General features: G+C 41.7%; 2 pseudogenes; one reads left to right on the forward strand and one right to left on the reverse strand.

The window, feature by feature from the left end:
• Positions 1–4,224: 4,224 nt before the first annotated feature.
• On the reverse strand, positions 4,225–5,121 carry LOC120566688 (annotated as a pseudogene).
• A 13,793-nt stretch (positions 5,122–18,914) lies between these two features.
• On the forward strand, positions 18,915–20,657 carry LOC120566510 (annotated as a pseudogene).
• The last annotated feature ends 284 nt before the right edge of the window (positions 20,658–20,941 follow it).

The raw sequence follows: 20,941 nt of genomic DNA on the forward strand, positions 1-20,941 counted from the left end.
TTTGAATAAAGGAAGGAACCTTAACATAAACGTCACCTGTGTTTACATGAGATGTTTTTGTCATTATTCAAGGAGTGAAATAAAAAATTGTTTAAATTGAGTGTGAATAGTGAGAGTTGAACAATAAAAGTACCACCCATTGTGTATTTATTTATCTCAATGTTTTGTTTACATTGGATATGTAGTGAATACACCATCTATATCCACACTTAACAATGCTGCCATCTGGCCTCAGATACAGGACTCTGAGGTGTAAAAATACTCACTTTGGCAGAAGTTTTGTCGTTTCTGGCATAGCACTGCTGAACAAACCGTCCCGCTGACCTTGTATGGATCTGGTGTCGTAAATATGCTTGATTCTATGTGTCTATATATCTGTCTTTATGTTATCTGTTGATGTATTTGTCGGTGTGCTGCCTCAGGAACTGCTCTGGTGCTTCGGCTCTGCTCCGCTCGCGGACTCACTCGGCCATTCTCGCTCCTACTTTGGTGTAGTAGTTTGGGTTTTAAGAGGTGTATTTACAAAAGTTTGTGTTGTGGGAAATAAGAAAGTCTTTCAGTCCTTTGTCTTCAGTAGTGTTCTTTGTGTAGAGACGTTCACTTGAGGCTCTTTTCCCGACTGCTTCCAGCTGGAAGCAACCTTCTCTAAATGGCATTATCCGACACACCTCTGACTCTGGTTTATATCAGCACACAAACACTCCCCCCTCATGTCACGTGCCAGTATTTCCCTATCAGCGCACTACTCAAAAAGACACTAAACTGATAACACTAGTCATAGTTCTATTATATTTATTGTTACTATAATTGCCACTGTTCATCATGTGATTCCATTACACCCACTGCTATGATTGTCATTTATTTCTCTCTCTCTTTCCCAACCAGTCGAGGCAGATGGCTGCCTACCAAGAGCCAGATTCTCTCCAAGATTTCTGCCTGTACCTCCTCGCCACTGTCGCACAAAATGCATGCTCTTGTATGGTCTAGACTCTACAGTATTTTACATATACGTGTGTGTGTGTGTGTGTGTGTGTGTGTACTGTATGTCAGTGGTTTCTTGGACAAAGCTAATTTGGTCATATGTGAAATATTGTTATTGCATGAATCACAAATAAACAAACGTGAAGGTACAATATGTAATATTTCAGCGTCAAACTATAGCTATGTTATATATTTTGTTGAGTTGTGTACTTACATTATCCCAAATGTTTCCAACAATGTTCAAACCCAGCGAAATCTTTAATTTTATTTCAATGACTCATTTGGTCGCCTGTCAGTGGCATCATATAACCTTTGACCCCTCTAGTTACTCTAACTTCCATCAAAACATGGAATTAACTAGATGATACGTTTGAGAGTAATTGTAAATCATACATTGTCACAGAATAATACTCAGTAACAGTCATACAGCTTTTTTCATCCACAGAGCATCATTTTGTCATTGATTACATGGCACTTTGCAACACAGTAATACAGCACAGATTAATACATCAAGCTTCTGAACATAGCCATTTTGAGAAATACAGAGAGAGTTGTGTGGAGCTGATAGTCTTAATTAGCTTTGTAGCAACTCATTTGGCAATGGCTGTATTGGCTGGAATGTAAGGGACGTTCATTAATATAAAAAAGTTCCACACTAAAGCTTTAAAGTGGCTATATGTAACTTTCAGTTTGTGTTGATTTCAGCGACCCCTTCGGACAAAAGCGGAAGGGTTTTTACTACACTTGCTGTCGTGAAGGTCTAGGAGATAGCGTTACCGGGAGGTCATATAGTTGCAATGAATGTTTTGCTCAGGCAGAAATTTACAATAAAAGAAGTGTTGCATACACTAACTTAGCCTTCTTTCGATTTATTGTGAACAAAACCAGGTATCACTGTCACTGTGTTACGAGCCAAAGCATGAAAAGTTTGTTGTAGCAACCAACATAATAATAACTTAGATTCATTTATCGCACTTCATGAAACCCACGGACGTCTGTGCTAAATGGAAGGGAGACATAATTTAATGTTAGCTCCCGATGTACAACCACGTTGTGCAATCTAAAGTTATTTCATGAATGAATTAGACATATTACATACCTGAGGGCCAATTAAGGGATGTTTTTGAATCATTTACAATCCCGTTATTGTCTCCATGTGTTGAAAGCCTGTCCGAGTGTGTGACTCGGTCCATCATGTTTTTTAATCCTCCTTGTCTTTCTTGGCTAATAGCAACTGCGTGGAGGAGGGTTGGGGCTCACGGAAGGCTTGTATCATGTGGACGCGCCGACAGTGTTGTTGTCACTACTTAGAATTCCTCATGGGGGCGACAGAAACTATGCACTATACCTTTAACAGTAAAGATAACTATGCAGAACTGACATATGCATAGGAGCTTCTGTGTCAGATGTGACATTAGTGATGTGTATGCCAGGACTGAATGTAAAATGGTAAAACTGTCCGTATGAGGCACCTATACTTTGACATTAAAGGAAAGAGACTTTGGTAACAGGTGTTCCTGTATTCATACAAGAAAACTCCATCTAGAACGATGTTCACTGTGACTGAGAAAGCATGTTAGACTGTTTGGGTTTTCAAGAGAGCCGCTATTATCACACAGACAGTGCCAAGGTTTGCTCTGCTCTCACAGTCTCCCTCGGGAATTCATAACTGGCTTCAAAAGCCCGGACACAGTGACAATATCCTTCATACATGAACTGTATCTGACACTTTCATCTGGAGTGGGACAGCGCTGCCAGGTGTGAAGGGGGCTATAATCGCACATGATTGTGTAGTTAACTTAAAACCCTCAGACAGATGTTAAAGGAAATGAGGTTAAGAGCAGGTGCATCTCTGGCATAATCAAGTAGGCAGTATCCACATACACAGCACCAGAGGCAAGATTATAAAATCTCTGCTTCCATCCCCTTCTCCTCTGGGGCACTTTCCGCTCTTTCAAAGCTACGAGTCAGGCACAAAGAAATAAAAAATAAAAAACAGTGAGCTGAGGGATGGATAGATGGTACACAGGGTGAGATTATTAATTCAGAGCTTTGTTGAAGCCGGCTCCCTCAGGACCACCTGGCTGCTTTTCAAAAATGCCTCAGATGAGGTACAGTTAGATATATTAAGTTGTTGAAGGACTAATGCAAAACATCTCTGAGGATAGGCCCTCAGAAGTGTGCTTATTCGCAAAACCTGCTCCAGGATTATAAGGTCAAGTGCAGCAATGCCGTTTGGGGTTATCAAATGGGCAACCTCCATTATAGAGATGCCATCCGGGGCTAGACCATCAATTCATCACAGTGTTGGAAAAGTTTCCCAGGGGCAAACATGTTTTCCTCTTTAAAGTTCAATTCAATTCAATTCAATTTTATTTATAGTATCAAATCATAACAGAGTTATCTCGAGACACTTTACAGATAGAGTAGGTCTAGACCGCACTCTATAAATTCCAAAACCCCAACAATTTACAAAAAATTACAGTAATTCCCTCAAGAGCAAGCATTAACAGTGGCTATTGCGACAGTGGCAAGGAAAACTCCCTTTAAGGAAGAAACCTCGTCAGACCCAGACTCTTGGTAGGCGGTGTCTGACGGGGCCGATTGGGGGTGTGATGTACAGTGGCAAATAATAGTCACATTAAAGATAATGGAACAGTGACTTAGAAGGTCATTGTGGAAGTTCATGTCATAGCAGGGCACATTGTGTCATACTGAGTAGTGCAGTCTCCTATACCAGATCCTGACTACTCTGTGCATATGAACATCACAGCAGGGCGTTGCGGGATGTAACGTGGCGCTGCAGAGCATGGGTGGATGCGGTGGATGCAGCAGGACGCAGCAGGACGCAGCAGGATGCGGCCGGGAATTGCAGAGAATCATCAGAAGAAGAAACATAAGGACTCCGGGGAGTAAACTCCCCAGAGCTAGGTTAGTAACAAGCATTTCTGGGACAGGATGCATACAAAAGGAAACAAGTGGAAACAGAGATGAGAGAGCAGCTCAGTGTGTCATAGGAAGGAAGGAACTTCCCCGGCAGTCTAGAATTATAATAGCATAACTAAGAGAGGCAGGTTAAAGAGAGGTGCCTGGTCGGGCTAGAACTCTCCCCAACCGGATCGGGCTGTACTGGCCTGCCTCCCTCTACTCTCGCTATATTATTGATTATATAATAAATAAAACTGATGACTACGAAGAGGAGCAGATGGGCCGGGTTAGGCGGACGCTGCAACTCCTCACTCCCTAACTATAAGCTTTATCAAAGAGGAGGGTTTTCAGTTTACTCTTAAATGTGGTGACTGTGTCTGCCCCTCAAACCCAAATTGGGAGCTGGTTCCACAGGAGCGGAACCTGATAGCTGAAGGCTATGGCCCCCAGTCTACTTTTAGAGACTCTAGGAACCACAAGTAGCTCTGCATTCTGGGAACGTAGTGATCTACTAGGACAATAAGGTACTAAGAGCTCTTCTAGGTATGATGGTGCTTGACCATTTAGAACTTTGTAGGTCAGGAGGAGGATTTTAAATTCGATCCTAGATTTCACAGGAAGCCAGTGCAGAGAAGCCAATACAGGAGAAATATGATCTCTTCTCTTAGTTCTTGTCAGAACACGTGGTGCAGCATTTTGGATCAGCTGGAGAGTCTTAAGGGACTTATTTGAGCAACCTGATAGTAAGGAATTACAGTAGTCTAGCCTGGAAGTAACGAATGCATGGACTAGTTTTTCAGCATCGTTTTGAGACAGGATATTCCTAATTTTGGCAATGTTACGAAGATGGAAAAAGACTGTTCTTGAGGTTTATTTTAAGTGGGCATTGAAGGATATATCCTGATCGAAAATAACTCCTAAATTTCTGACAGTAGTGCTGGAGGCCAGGTCAATACCATCCAGAATAGCTATATCTTTAGATAATGAAGTTCGGAGGTGCGTTGGTCCCATCACAATAACTTCAGTTTTGTTTGAGTTTAACATCAGGAAATTGTGGGTCATTCAGGATTTTATATCTTTAATACACACTTGAAGTTTAGCCAACTGACCACTTTCGTCTGGCTTAATTGACAGATATAATTGGCTGTCGTCTGCGTAACAGTGATAGTTAATTGAGTGTTTCCTAATAATATTACCTAGAGGAAGCATATATAAGGAAAATATAATTGGTCCAAGCACTGAGCCTTGAGGAACGCCATGGCTAACTTTAGCGTGCTTGGAGGGTTTATCGTTAATGTTAACAAATTGGGATCGCTCAGAGAAATAGGACTTAAACCCGCTTAGTGTGATTCCTTTAATGCCAACTAAGTGTTCCAGTCTCTGTAACAGGATGGTATGGTCAATAGTGTCAAATGCAGCACTAAGATCTAGTAAAACAAGAATGGAGACAAGTCCTTTGTCTGCAGCAGTTAGAAGGCCGTTATTAATTTTCTCCAGTGCCGTCTCTGTGCTATAATTCTTTCTAAATCCTGATTGAAAGTCATCAAATAAACTATTGCTATGTAGAAAATCACATAACTGAATAGCATCTACCTTCTCAAGGAAATTGGATAGAAAGGGAAGGTTAGATATAGGTCTATAGTTTGCTAAGACCTCAGGATCAAGGGTGGGTTTTTGATTGTTTAAAGATGCTATTCAGCTACAGTTGGGGAAAAGCAGTGATAGAGAAGGTAGATATTTAAAGGAACACGCCAACTTATTGGGACTTTAGCTTATTCACCGTATCCTCCAGAGTTAGATAAGTCCATACATACCCTTTTCGGGTTCCGCCATCCATTCCGACATACCCCCACTCCGACATTGACGTCTAATTGTCGGAGTGGCGACACTTCCATTGTTTTCAAACGTCCCACCACTCGGAGTGGCGGCATGTCGGACTGGCAGCATGTAACCTGCGCATTTACACGTTGGGGCATTGTTATTATGATGGCGGATTTGCACCGTAATATTTTTATTTGGAATCTTTTGCATGTTTGTGTGCTGCTGCGCTTCCCTGTGTGTTTGTAACAGGCATAGTGTGCGCGCTATTTTGCGTATTTACTTTAGACCAGATTTTTGTTGGTCAATGGTGCGATTACTTTCTGCTGCCTCAAGATAGCAATACGGCAAGAATTCACCTGAATACACCTCCCTGTACACGTCCCACCACAATTTTTGTTTCCATTAGGGTTAGGGTTTAGGGTTAGGGAATAGCGGCATGTCGGAATAGTGGCATGTCGGAATAGCGGCATGTCTGAATAGAAGCATCTCGGAGTGGCGGCATGTCGGACTGGCAGCATGTAACCACCTTTCTCATCTCTGTGCGTGTCGTAACTCTGTCTGGCACACCCACCCCTAGCCTAGTTTAGCACAGGCTAACCAGGTCCAATTAGCCTACTGCTCCTAATAAATGACAAAATAACGCCAACATTTTCCTATTTACATGTTGTAATGTTATATACTATATATATTATAGTCACAGCGTGTAGAAATAACAAGGTCACATGAGACACAGCCATCTTCTAACCCTATACAAACTGGGAACTATTTTCTCAGAAGGCGAAGCGCTGCAACTTCTGCTACTTGGGCGGAGTGATTTGCTCGCAGCACACGAGAAGCCCCGTGGTGAGGAGCAGAGTAACAACGGTGCTTTTCCGGTGTTGCGCTAATCACTCCGCCCAAGTAGCAGTGCTTCGCCTTCTGAGAGTATAGTTCCCAGTTTGTATACTTAATAGCTACTACTATAATAGCAAAGATAAATTGTCCTATTTGTTAAAAAACAGCAATGTATTTACACATTGAAGATACGCTTACTATAGGTAACTATGGTAGCCATACAGTTAAGGAGTCACTGTGCCTTCTGGATGTATGTTTAACATTAAAACATGATGCATGAATAATATCAATTTCTTTTTATCAGTTCTGCCCAGTTTAATATGCAAGTAAATTGTATACAATATATGCGGTAGGGGGTCCCTACTCAGTCTCTCTTTCAGCTAAGGGGTCCCTGGATTAAAAGATGTTGAAGACCCCTGGTTTAAAGAAATGCAAACAACCCAGAGGTTTTTTTTCTCCTATCCCAGAATGTATCTGTGGTGTAGCCAGACCTCATTCCACAGAGCTAGGGAGATAGGTCTGGCAATGCAGGCCTTATGTCCACCTGATGATGATAAATCCAATATTCACTCTCTTGTTTTAGCTTTGTTTTGATCTCCACCAACTCCCGAGGGAAATATCTGGGTCTTTAGCTGCTGAATGCTCCACTATGTTCACCAGCTAGTCTCTAGCTGTGTCTGTCTGCTGTTTGGTGCTGAGCAGGTAGTGTACTCTGGGTTTTTACAGCTTTTTCTCTAAAAATAGGTGCATTCTGTAGCTGAAAACAACACTACGACAGCGGTGAGTGAACAAAAAACAGTAAAGTTATGTGCTGGACAGTTAAACAACGAGCTAAAAAACTCACTATAAAGGTGATTATTCTCTGTTGTGTCATCCTACAAGTGACCTTCGTCCCATTGTTTTCACATTGTTATTTGAATAATATAATATAATAAATATATATAAAAAACATATATGTTGGTGAAGTTAGTTAAATACTTGCAAAGACAAATACCAATCCTATATGTGTGTCTGCAGAAAATACTATTTTGATTTACTAGTGGTAACCTGAAGCTGCAGACTATTTTAAAAAGGTGCCCTGGAAAATTGCAAACAAACATTAAGTATAATGTTCATATACAGCTCGCATTTCATAAACTACAGCCAGTGTTTCCCATTCATAGGTTCCACTTGGGCGCACCACCCAGGTAATAATGTATTTTTTACAGCGCGCACAGACCAGCGGCCTCCAGCCCCTTCCCCCATGAAGTCTTGCGCTGTGTGCATGAAAGCTTCAATGCTTCACTTCAGGCTCAGAGGCTATCGTTAGTAGTAGCATGCTACTGGTGGTCTTGCCGTGGGATTAACTGTACTGATAAACTGTAGAAACACTGCAGCCACACTGCTGTGAAAGCTCCCCGAACGTAATTTTTAGAGTCCCGTTGTTCACCCTCCCATTATCCTCCACTCCATATCTTTATAATGGAGCGGACCGCTAATCAGAGCTAATCGTTGTTCTCCGTGCCTGTATCCATTAACTGTATTTATGGACTCAAACTTGAATAAAAATGCAAGATTTTATTACGTTGGCTGTAAAAGTTTTGAACTACAACTCAGACATAAATCTGTTCAAATGAGATCATAATGAGTGCACCATGGAGCACCTGTACAGTACAAAACTGTGTTTAGGATGCCCAAAACAGGGATAAAAACACTTCAAAAAACAAACAATGATCTTACAAACAAAATGAGAATTAACTTTAGATAGCCTTAGTCTTATATGATTTAACAGGAGATAGTAGGAGACAGTGTTTAGGTTTATAATAACATGTAACTTTCTGTATGGATCATAGTAACCTATAGTATTAAGGTTAAGTTGTTAATGTGAAGCTAAGCGTAAGTTCAGACAGGAAGACTATCTTACATCACACACTCATTCACCTACTGCTTCACATTACAAGCTGATTAGGTTGCGTTTACTCTTTCAGTTAAACCAACCAGGTCTAGCCACGATCTCTATCAGCCAATCACATTTTCGCTGCCAATATTTCATTTCAGCCTGAATCGTCGCGAACGGCAAATGTTCAAATTAAGTTTTGCAAGTTTTGTTAGCAGTAGCAAGTTGACATCCGACTCAACAAAGGAGAAACATCTCTTCTCCCACTCGTTAACCTGCTCAGGCACCCTCATCTGCTAGTACAGGACATTACGTACAGGTATAAAACTGATCGTACAGTACAGTGTTTAGCTAATTCCAGCTAAGTAGCTAGCAAAGTGCACGCCTTTAGCTCCTGGAAACGCTTCGGCATCTCCCTCATCAGCGTACGATCATGTTGCAGCCTTTCCTAGCGCTCATCAGCGTTTCCCTGCACATTCACTGCGCTTGGCACTCAAGCATCCACCGGCGCAGAACTCCATCCATACCATTGGTATTGGTAGATTCAATTATTGGCAAATTATCAAATATGTTTTATCAATATTAATAAAGTTATGAATATGGGTATTAATAACTTCACATAATTGACAAACAATCAAAACGGGGCACCACCCTGAACTCAGTGGCCAATAACCAAACTGTGAAACAGTCTCATTAGTGGTGTTCCCTTTAAAATTACAGATCTTAATTAACTTGGTTAATTTATCTGGTATTCTTTAAAGGAACAGAAAGAGTGAATTCAAGCACTGACATGTGTTCAACCAGCAATTATTACAACAAATACACACAATAACCACAAACACTGCTATTTAAAGTATAACAGAATTTATTTAATTTCAAAATTATTAAAGCTGCTGTAGGTAAGATTGTGAAGATCCAGGACTTTGCCAACAAATTTGAACATCGACAACTTCTCAGTCCCTCCCCCCTTTCTGCTGCAGCCCAAACCGTCTCCTAAGCCCCTCCCACACAACAGAGTTTGACAGAACTGCCGGCATGTCAGACAACATTTTCAATAACTAAACACTAACACGTTAACTTTACTCACCAACAGTAAAACGATGCTAACTAGCAGGCTACCGTTAGCCATTTCAGCATCACATCTGACCGACCACTGTGCAAACGTTACTATTATCCTCACCAACGTAGCTTTGTGGACTTTTGACTACTAATAACCAAGTGAAAGATAAATCATTCATGGTAATTATGTTACCTGTCGAGAAGAAATGTGGCTACATCTGCATCGTTCTTCAGATCTTTAAAATCCTGCAGCTCACGCCACCTCTGAAAAGCCACTCCAATATTCACCTGAGTTTGGGGAAACCTTTCTGCAGCTCGTTTTCAGTTTCAGCAAATATGACAGAAAGTTAGTTTTATAAGACTTACCTACTGCATCTTTAATGGCCAATCAATAATTCTTCAATCATCCAAACCTATATACCTTTTACAAACTACAACCAAAAGAAAACAACCAAGACATGTGGTGATCATGTCTCTCTCTGTCTGTGGGTCTGTGAGAGTGTGTGTGTGTGTGTGTGTGTGAGTGTGTGTGTGTGTGTGTGTGTGTGTGTGTGTGTGTGTGTGTGTGCGCGTGCGTGTGTGAGGAGGAGAGGGGTGTGACGAAACTGGGTGGTTCAAGATGATCCAAGATGGCGGATCATGGAGTTAGCTGCACAAAAATGTAGCCTCAAGAGGGCGGTAGTGGCGCTGGGTGCAGCGCCATGTGGCTAGGGCTAGCCAGTTAGCTTTCAGGCTAACATCTTACAGACAAAAGGGACACACCAGCTACTTCACTATGGGCTAGCTGTTTAGCTATTAACGCACGTGTATGCGAGTGTGTGTGTGTGTGTAGAGCGGGAGAGAGAGAGAGAAATGGAGGGAAAGCACGATTGAAAGAAAGAAAACACTTGGAAATCTTGATCTCTGTGGGGTTGAAAATAATCACTCTCTTCGTTTACTTGAGATTCTCACTTAACGCGAAGTTACAGCAGAATCTGAGGTTTTGTTTAACGAGAGAGAGTGCTATTCTCCGCGGTAATGATAATCACTCCCTCAGCTGTTCCACGGGTTGATGATATAATGTCTTTTATATCACCGCCGTAGCTGACTGACGGAAGGCAGGATTATGGCTCCCCTTGTACAGTAATTAAACTTCTCCACGGCGGCAAGTAAAAGCTACAGTTCTACACAGTTTCAACACAACTTCAACAATATCTGAATCAGAGATACATTCACAGCCAAACAGATTAATAATCAAAGTGTGCAGTAATAGCACCGTATTAATCAGATCACATTAATGGCAAAACAAATAGCAAATTACTCATCTGCCCAGAAAACTATCAAGCCTCTTACTTTTGGATGTGTAGTTGGATGTGTAATCGACTGTAGGAGAAGCGACGTCCTCCTTTCCTTGGAAAACAGGGTAATTTACCCTCTGCAGATCCCCTTTAGTACCACGAAGATACTATTCAGCTCAAACTCGACTGGAAAGGTGAGGCTGTGGATTTCTCAGAAGTGCTGCGAAGTGTCATCCTTTCAGTATCAAATCACTAGTGGAAAGACGGGGTGTGTCGGGCTGCATTCGATTATATCCTCCTTGTTCACCTAGCATTGAGCAAGGTGAGTTCAGGTGGCTTCAGCCAATGGGACATCAGGAACCCCGCCGCCTGGTGGCCGTCCCTGCTGCGTTCAGGGGGCCTTAGCCAATGGGGCGCCACCCTTCACAATAAAGCTCAACGACTTAACGCCCTCTGAACATTCAAGAGAGGTTACACATAAATGCCTTACTACAAGGGCAACGGTAGGTTCCGTTCATATATAGCTTGAATATGAACTATTTATGCATTCAGCAACTGCCTCACATCATAGCATTCAGCTATTACTCATAATATCAAGGTAAGTGATGAACAATGTCATATTCATTGTATTGTCCTAAATGCTACATTTTCCTTTCTTCCGATTTACATACTTCATATACAACGCATTCTACTAATGACTACACATTGATGTCTTTTAGTCGTGGTGTCCTGTCAGATTAGGGAGTTAATCATCACAATCTGGCAAGTCATCAAAATTGTATTGTGGTAAGCAGATTCACACATTGCATCATGGTCTAACGTGATCTTTTACACCGCATCGTGGTCCAATTCACCTAATACGTATATCATGGTCCAAACGTGACCTCCTGCATTGCATCAGTCTATCGTGACTTCATTCATTGCATCATGGTCCACATGACCTAATTTATTGCTTTATTACTTTCTATTCTTGCTAGGAATCTTATGCTGCCAGTAAGGTAAGTTACACGCACGTGTAAAGATGTGTAATATATTCTTCAAATCTTTTGGAGGGTTCGTTCCCTACTACTCAAAGCATAACTATACCCTGTCTAATCGCCAAAGATTCTTCACATTCTGACTCTTTAGCGCACCTCATCAAACGTGTCTGATCACTCAAATAATTAAATAATAATGGAATCTCATGATTAAATGAGATCGGCAGTCCAGTCTGTAAGACTCTTCGTGCCATCATAATTTGGGCAGTTCATTCAGTAGACTCTTTATGCCCCTATAATTCTCACACTATTTCCGTCAATCAGATGACTATGGGTGTTTCTCTTCCTTAACCGATCACATTCTGGATAATCTCCCAGGACCAATCATATCCTGCTTCGAACTTCATACGCTTATTCTCGGCCACTGTCAGTCGTCATATTGCAGATTATGCTGAATTTTAATAAGTGCACACAATCTATCATGACACATCACATGGTTAATCGTAACCCTTTCACGACGTCTATCGGGACCTAGCTACGCACTTGGTCTATTGCGACCCCATGACACCCATCACTAGTCTATTTCGACCCATTCATTCACATTTTTATCGAGACCTGTTCACGTACTTGGTCTATCATGTCCCATTCATGCATTTAGTCTATCGTGACCCCATGACACCCATCACTGGTCTTCAAAAGTCATTGCATGAAGCACATAGTCCGTTACGACTCATTCATGCACGTATTTCATCGCGACTCACTCACACATAGTACATCACGACCCATTCATGCACTGGTCTGTCGAGACCTATTCACGACCCCATGTCAACCCATTCATGCACATGGTCCATCGCAACTCAATCATGCACATGGTCCAACGTGACTCATTAATGCACGTAGTCCATCGTTACTCATTCATCCAAATAATTCTCCATGCATTACTGCTTAATTCTTGTATTCGACTTGATTGTTGCTGGTATGGTAAGAACCAGATATACTGTTAAGTTGGCTGCTATTTAAATTCTTTTTGGGGGGTATCCTACATACTCACGGCTTCTGGTCCCCCTTTAAATATGATGATGCACGATGGACAATCATTTATCATTATTTTCAATAAATAATTGTTCACTCAAATGAGGTCTCTCCCTATAGAAATGAAGCTAAGCGTAAGTTCAGACAGGAAGATTATCTTACATCACACACTCATTCACCTCCTGCTTCACATTACAAGCTGATTAGGGGGTGTTTACTCTTTCAGTTAAAACCAACCAGGTCTAGCCATGATCTTTATCAGCCAATCACATTCTTGCTGTCAATATTTATGTGTTCCTCTCTGTTGCTGTCAGTTCTCATTTCACCATGAATTGTCGCAACCCTCCTCCACCCCGTTCACTCCGTTCACCTCCAGTTCATCATTCCCGCTCCCGGGTCTGAGCTCGCTCCTCTTCTCATTCATCCAGATCACAGCATCCTCTTCAGTCATCACCATCACGGCTTCTCGGCCACCTTTAAATATGATGACGTCACGATGGGGTCTAATCGCCAAAGACAATCATTTATCATTATTGTGCATACGTCAATAAATAATTGTTCACTCAAATGAGGTCTCTCCTGATTGAAATAACATTTGGGCTCTGGGAAATCAGGTATTTTATCTGCTGAACCATAACATTTGACAAACCAACCAAATTGAATTGACAAAGCACATCATAGCTACACTTCATCTGTATCATCTTTTAGTCTGATTTGTTTAATATGTAAATGGTTATTTCTTTCTAAATTATCTTAATGTTATGTAGTCATTGTTTTCAATAAATAGTTCATAAAACTTCGTTTGGCTAGTTTTTACTGAACCCAGCCAATCACCCGCCGTAAGTAAATTCTCAACCTGTGGGAAAAATTATTATTCTTTCTTTCATAAAATAAATACACAATTTTCCCTTTCATTCTTTAGCATTTAAGTACAATATCCAGCTCTGTCTGCAAACATTTCCATTCACCAAATTGCAAGGGCTAATGCATGTGGGAGGGAAATCTAATACAGTGTGGATTACATACAGAATGCAATCAATGTTTTGTTCCAATAGGAGAAGTGGTTTTGTTCCAGTAGAAGAAGTGGTGTGATGTACATTTTGCTTAAACAATATGTATTCAAGTTTAATATGTTGTACTAGCAGAGGACAATATGTTGAATATAAACATTTTGTTTGGCTACTACTGCCTCAAAATTTATTCATTTACCTTTTCATGAAACCATGGGAGTAGTTTACTCTAAAAAACTTAAGTTGAAGTAAAAGATTGAGTGCAAACATCCCTCACAGCCAAAATTAGCTGTGAAAGAGGCATTTACCTTTAAAGGTGCCCTGCCACACAAAACCACTTTTACTTTCATTTTTTGAAATATGTAAGGTCCGTATGTATTTGTGTTATGTCGTGAATGTGAAAATTAACTGCTACCTCCTATGTCAGCTCTAGTCACTGAAAATAAGTAAGCAGAGAAATCAGGCTAATTAAAAAAGCTGGTCAGTCTGACGTGGTCTTGCCTGAGCTCATTACTATTCATGAGCTTGCCTATTGCGCTGGGTAAAGGATGCTGATAGGCAGGCTCTCATTGCTAGCTGTTAGCCAATCAGAGTCAAGCAGCTTAGCTCGTTGAATATTAATGAGAACTGACACAAACCGAGCAGAGTCTTCCTGCAGGCTTTCTATACCATGCTAGAATGGCTTGAAACAAGGTAACCAAGGCATTTTTTTCCACAAAAAAGGTTACAGACTCCATGGTAGAACTTCAGACATTACCACAAAGTAATGAAATATGTTTGGCAGGGCACCTTTAAAGTACAACAGACAGTAAACAGCTGGCAGTTTACATATGTTCAGTTAAACAGGGACTAAACAAAAAGGGACTAGACAATTCATCAGGCACTGTGCAAAAGTTTCCACCCCCCTAGCAAGCTTAAAAGAGCTGTTTTGTAGGTTTACCATTGGGATGCATCATGAATAAACATCAGAAACCAACAAATGACACAGATTTGAGTGTCTGATAAACAGTATCAGAGATGAAGATCTCCAGTGTCATAATAACGAGGGACTATTTGAGTTTTTTCTGTCTGTCTGGCACATTAAAGACACTCAACCCCACCTCTAGCTCACCCAGTAAGAATGTGCGCCCCATGTAGGCTGAGGCCATTGCAGCGGCCCGGGTTCAAATCCGACCTGCGAGACACTCAACCCAAGCTGTGACAAGTCAGTTTAAAGAGAAAGATAAGTAAATAAAATGGATTGGTCACATACACGAGTTTAAAGAATGGTAGAAAACCCATCAAAATGTCTGTTCTCTATCGTATCGAGACTATCTCTCCACAGAGTTACATTTTCATATTTACGGGGGACTGACCCACTGGCGCAGTTGACATGGATACCACTTCAAGACACACCACTACGTGGCCCATGCTTCGGCATAAAAGGCCCAGGTGTGCATGGGTTCACTGATTTACATTGATTGGAACGGTATCCGAGCGGCCTTGCCCTGGAGGGATAAGCTAAGTTTCCATCCACTTGTCAATTGAATTATCTGAAGTTCGGTAAAAATAACTCATGTGAATAAAGCTGGTGAAAGTGTGTTTCCATCCAACAGCTTTAAAGCGAATAAAAACCTGTGTGTAATGACGTCACATGCTGTTTTGCGATTAAATTGGTATATCGAATTGATTTGAGACATTTTAAGGTGTTTCCATTCATTTTCGCACTGTATCGCACAACATTCAAGCAAACATTTGCGAACAAAGTTTTGCCAGACAAAAGTAGTTGTTAATATTAGAAGCCAAGGAAGTTCCGATGGGCCTTTGGCCGAGGATCTGATCCAGCTCATCAAAAAGGTGGAACTTGCCTATTATTTTCCCTCTGGCACCGCTGCGAGACAACTCTCTTTTTTGAGACATGTATCGCTGTTTGAGCGCCTTCTATTTACTCCGGAGGACATCCCACGGCTTGTTGTAACCTTTGTTGGTCATTTCCTTCGCGACTTCCTGATAAATTATGGCATTTCTTAGATTTTTGCTATCTAAAATAGCCGTTATATTTTGCTCGTAAATTAAATTCAAAAAGTCTCTTGACCCCTCGTTCGTCCACTTACATCTGTCTTTGTTGACACCTGTCATGTGTGCAAACAGAGTGGAAATACTGGGCGGAAATGAACTAAAACTTCTTCTTTGTTTTGTTGCGGGTTGCAACCATAAAATGATCTAAAACTTAATCGCAATTCATTAATTTATTCGGCAAATAACGTTTCCATCAGCGTTTATCGCATAAGCCGTATATCGATCAAGAGAAAATCCGATGAGACCGAACTTATTTCCTTTGAGTCGATATTCATGAAATTCGATCGAATTTTACTGTTTCCATAAGGCATTTTTCATTCGATATCACTTAATTCGGATAAAAACGTGTGGATGGAAACATAGCTATAGTCTCTTCACTCAGAGAACAAAGGTTACCTTGTAATCGAACAATCTCACAAGCTAAATTACATTTTAGGCTGAAAAAGATTTCTGAGTGCACCAGAATAAGCAATGATGTTGCTATATGACTGTGGTGTAAAGATTATTTTAAACAAAATAAATAGAAATGTAATTAGAATTAATAAGAAAAGAATTAGAAATGCACCAATTTAGTCACACACACACACACACACACACACACACACATTGCTCAGTGGGAAAAAGCATAAATAATTTGACTGGTTTCAAGTACACAGACAAAGTTGGCCCTGATTCATATGTTAAACTTCCTATTAGATGATGCACTTGTGAAGATTATGCTTTATCTTTGTGGTATTCCAATGTGGATATAAATAAAGCTTTTTTCCATTCCCCAGCAAGGAAGGCCTCTACTTCCTCCTCTCATATAAGAGTGGGTGTTGGGTCAGTCTGCTTGACCATGAATGGGCCTTTGTGTTCACCAGTCAGACTGTGGCATTAATTTAACAAATGCCTGCGGCTGGAATAGTGACTAAAAATAAATCAATTACATTTTCTCAAATTGGATTTATTGAATGGATTAGCTGACAGCCATAACATATGCCAATGTTGAAATCACTATTTCCCTTTAAAGTCATTTCTTTTTTTTGTCTCGCTTCTTTTTTGTTCCCAAGCTATGAGCACTTTGTTATCATTTAGAATATTTATAAGAGAAAAGCGACTGTTTTTGTCTTCTAACAAAGTCCCAAAAAGTCATTTTTAGTTTGACTCTACAGCCTGCTCTGTGTGAGTCCAGGGCCGGAGTGGGACTCATTTTCAGCCCTGGAGTTTCATGCCATTGCCCACTTCACAAAAAATTTATTCAAAACCTTAGTATATAAGTCTGCAATAGCGCCCTGTTCTCTACAGCCTTGTATTTCAGAGTATTTTTGTAAAATATCACTATTTCTAAGTGTTGCTTCACAATGTAGATTTATTAGAATAACATCTTAACAACAACCCAATGATGTTCAACAATATCATAATCTATTTTCTGTGCAAATAAGTAATCACAGATATCCGAAACTTGAATTTAAATAAAGAACAAGATACACTGTATTAAACTTTCTAATGACACCATAATCTATTTTTGCCTTTGAATAATATTTCATATAACTTTCTCTTCCCTTTCAGTTGTGGGCTTTGTATATATACTATCATAATTTAGAGGATAAAGGCATAATGGGTCACAAGTAATATTTGGACATAAAAAGTAATTATATTGTAACTAATCTGATCATGTTTGCTTGTTCACACACTGCGATACAACAGCTTACAGTAGATGTGCCTTCCACACTGACAGCAGCTATCCCTAATGCACGCTACTGGCTCTGCTTCTGACACTGAATCACATTTTATAAATATTCATAATTTTCAGCACAAATCTCTCCTTTTTACAAAGCTTTCTGATCAAGTCAAGTCAGTTTCATTAAGGTAGTGCCAAATCATGTGGCATCATTAATTATCCCAGGGCATTTTTCATATAGAACAGGTTTACACCACACTCTTATTAATTCTTATAATAGTGAATTCGCAAGATCTCGTGGGTCCTTGTGATTTCAGCTGTCAGTCACGGCTGCAGCTGTACTGCAACAAATCTGGACATGGTGGGTATTGATGGGCGGCGGAGCACGGAGCCGACACGCAGCGGAGCTGGTCCGCAGATGTTCTGCATTCGGTGGAAATCCCCAATTAGCTTACCCGTCTCATCGTCTAAATTTGGCGTTTCACTAAAAAAAGAAAAAGTTAATCTGGCCGGCCGCGTCACGTTCTAGAGCTCTCCTTTTTAAATTGTCGCCTTTTCAGTGCTGTTTTGCGCTTTCTATTACCCGTTTAAAACAGCTTATTTATGCTTGCGCTGGCGTCCTCCAACAAGCAACAGTGACTGAAGTGTACACGGATGGTTTTTTTCTAGCAAGGTGCTGCCGTCGGAGGACTCAAAACATAAATACGTCATCATTAACCAGTCTGCACTCTGCGAGTGGGCTGCATGAATGTAGAGAACGGTGGGCTGCAAGAAAAAATAAATACTGTAAATACAAAGAGTGGGCTGCGAGTGCAGCTATGATATTCAACTATGATTTCAACCCAGCCCTCACAACCAAAAAACCAGAGTGGCCCACTGGGAATTCTCCCGGTGCTCCCGATTAGCCAATCCGGGCCTGTGTGAGTCTACGGGGGCTTAACAGGTAAGGGTTTTTGGATTGCTGATATAATTTTTGTTTTTTTTTGCTGAGGCTGCGGATATTTTTTGTAGTGTGTTTCCCTAGAATTGTTGTTGAGTGGAAAAGCAACTAAGGCTACGTTCAGACTGCAGGCAAAAGTGGCCCAAATCTTACTTTTTTGGAGTCAAGTGACCAAGTCAGACTTCTTCAGAAGTAGTGTGAACACTCAAATCTTGCCCAGATCTGATTTTTTCAAATCAGATTTAGACCACTTTCATATGTGGTCCTGAATCAGACCCAGGTCTGATTTCTTTCAATGCGGCCGCAGTGTGAACAAACAAAGTGGATTTGATGCGACTTTTACGGGCCCCCCTAATCCCGGTGTGGCTGTCAACTGGGGCAGACTGTCCTCAGTGTGCCCCAACCGCGTCGCCAGGGCAGGGATCGGCTCATGTAAAAGGCGTCATGGGTCTGCGGCAATGTCGGCAACCCAAACCCGACCCGTCTTGAAACACGGACCAAGGAGTCTAATGACAGTGAGGGCTGGCGTGTGCCGGCTGAGGTGGGATCCCAGCCCCTCGGGGTCGGGTGCACCACCGGCCCATCTCACCCGTACCGTCGGGAAGGTGGACCAGAAAGACGGTGAACTATGCCTGGGCAGGGCGAAGCCAGAGGAAACTGTGGTGGAGGCCCGTAGCGCTCCTGACGTGCAACTCGGTCATCTGGTCACACAGACTTCTGTAGTGAATTTGCAACCATAACCCCGCAAAAGGCCAAAGTAGTTGGCTCTCTTGCTCTTCACTCTTTGCCTCCTCAGCACCTGCTCATTAATGTCATGGCTGCCATTACATAAACATTTTGAAATAAAAGCGAAAATGCTTACTTCCTCCATAACCTCCCTAACTTTAGTGCAACAGCGTGCTGCGTCTGATGTCATTGTTATTGTTCTTTTGTGAATGCTTGTCAGTTCGAAACCGTTAACAGTTCACACTGGAATCTGATATAGGCCACAGGTAATGCGAACAGCCAAACAAAAAATTGGATCTGAGCAAAAAATCCGAATGAAGCATTAAGACTTGCGGTGTGAACGTAGCCTAATACACATGAACCAAAGGGATGGGCCAACTAGTGAAGCTTCATGAAGCATTTTGTGTATTTTCTTCAATTTCATTGACTACGACAGTGTGGACAGGACTTCACACTGGAGGTTACTTATATACTGCGGGATGCCTGAGAAAATCACATCATCAGAAACTCTTACGAGGGACTTACCTGCAGAGTGGTCCACAGAAGTCAACTCACCGACACCTTCCATGTACAGACAGGAGTGAGGCAGGGCTGTCTGTTGTCGCCGTTATTGTTCTTGCTGACCATTGACTGGGTCATGAAGATATCCACGGCTGAAAAGTGAAATGGAATCCACTGGACGCTCTGGATGCAGCTGGACGACCTTGACATCGTGGATGACTTGGCCCTTCTCTCTTACACCCAGCAGCAGATACAAGAAAAGACCACCACCGTCACAGACAACTCTACTTGCCTCGGCCTCAACATCCACAAAGGGAAGAGCAAGGTCCTGAAGGTCAACACCACCCCCACATTACCCATCATGTTGGAAGGTGAAGTGCTGGAAGATGTGGGTGATTTCACCTTCCTGGGCAGCATCGTCAACAACCAGGGTGGAACCGACGCAGATGTGAGGGCGAGGATCGGAAAGGCCAGTACAGCTTTTCTCCAAGAAGAAGATATGGTGCTCATGGGACTTGTCCATCAAAACAAAGATCAGGGTCTTCAACACCAATGGGAAGTCAGTCCTTCTCTACGGTGCCAAAACTCGGAGGACCACTGTCACCACCACCAAAAAGATCCAGACATTTATCAACACATGTCTGTGATGCATCCTCCAGATTCGTTGGCCTGATACCATCAGCAACTAGAAAGTCTGGCAATGCACAAACCAACTGGAAGCAGACGAAGAGATCATCCAGCGACGCTGGAGATGGTTAGGGCATACCTTCCACAAACCACTTCCAATATCACCAGACAGTCCCTTTCATTGAATCCCCAAGGGGAAAGGAAGAGAGGTCGACAGAAACAGCTGGCGGCGAGACCTGGACGCTGATATCAAGAGGACAGGCCACACTTGGGGGGAGAGGCTTGCTCAGGACCGAGACGGCTGGAGAATCCTTGAAGACGGCCTATGCCCCAGTATTGGAAAATAGGCGGAAGAAGAAGAGGAAGATGTATTACAGCACAACTTTGCTCAACAATGTCCAACAGTGTTGTGCAGTTCATTCTATAAAGTATAGAGACAGAAAACAGATGGGAACAACAACTCTCCACTCTCCATTGACTTGTATTGACTTGTATAAGGTTCCGTCTGCTAGCAAACAACAGAAAAATGCCTAAAAGCTGCCGTGTTGTGATATTCCCTACCAACAATGTAAAACAAACAGAAAAACTGAGCTTTTATGAAGACAAAAGTGGCTACAGATGATACAGGGTG

The sequence above is a fragment of the Perca fluviatilis genome, chromosome 10, assembly GCF_010015445.1.
Source record: "Perca fluviatilis chromosome 10, GENO_Pfluv_1.0, whole genome shotgun sequence".
NCBI classification, from domain to species: domain Eukaryota; kingdom Metazoa; phylum Chordata; class Actinopteri; order Perciformes; family Percidae; genus Perca; species Perca fluviatilis.